The sequence below is a fragment of the Gracilinanus agilis genome, chromosome 5 (assembly GCF_016433145.1).
Source record: "Gracilinanus agilis isolate LMUSP501 chromosome 5, AgileGrace, whole genome shotgun sequence".
In the NCBI taxonomy this organism is placed as follows: domain Eukaryota; kingdom Metazoa; phylum Chordata; class Mammalia; order Didelphimorphia; family Didelphidae; genus Gracilinanus; species Gracilinanus agilis.
The window spans coordinates 305,667,505-305,668,348 of NC_058134.1; positions in this window are offsets into that span (position 1 = coordinate 305,667,505).

Sequence of the window (844 nt, forward strand, 5' to 3'; positions counted from 1 at the left end):
CATTTTCTGCATTAGAAAAATATATGATCCACCACATAGTGTGATAGGGATGTGATTAGGATTTTGATGTTAAAGAACTGCTCTACTGCAAATATGAATAACATGGAAATAGGTTTTGAAATGATACATGTATAACCCAGTGGAACTGCTTGTCAGTTTGGGGAGGGGGGTGGAGGAGGGATCATGAATCACATAACCATGGGAAAATATTCTAAACAAGCAATCAAACAAACAAAAAAGGAATACATTTTCTAGGTCTTTATGGAGGAGTTGCACTGGGGAGCTTGGCTCTTCCTACACCTCCATTAGCTTGGCCTGAAGTCACTCCCATCAGGAAATATTTTTCTTAGGGCTCTGATGGGGCAACTCCCTGCCTTGATGCAGATAGCAACCCATTCATTCTTTCTCATTTTCTGCAACTCTTCTATACCCACTTATAAATTTTCCACAAAAGATACATCCAAAGTGTGAAGGGCCTTCTTTCATACCTCTCAGCATTATCTGGGTACCACTTCATCATGTGGTCTTATGCATTCTTGTTGGTACCCAGCCTGCCTTCTTTTTCTGAACTATCTCTTTGATGATATCTTTTATGCTCTTTCTTTTTCGTGATTCTTTTCCACTGGTAATGTGCTATAGCCTATTTGTGCCCTTTATTGTATCTCTATCTATTGCCCTTTGGAGGACTTACACTTTTCATTCTTTGGAGAATATAGCATTCAATGGCTTGTAACAGTACTACTATAAGAATATTGGTGAGAAAGAAAGGAAGGAAGGAAGGAAGGAAGGAAGGAAGGAAGGAAGGAAGGAAGGAAGGAAGGAAGGAAGGAAGGAAGGAAGGAAG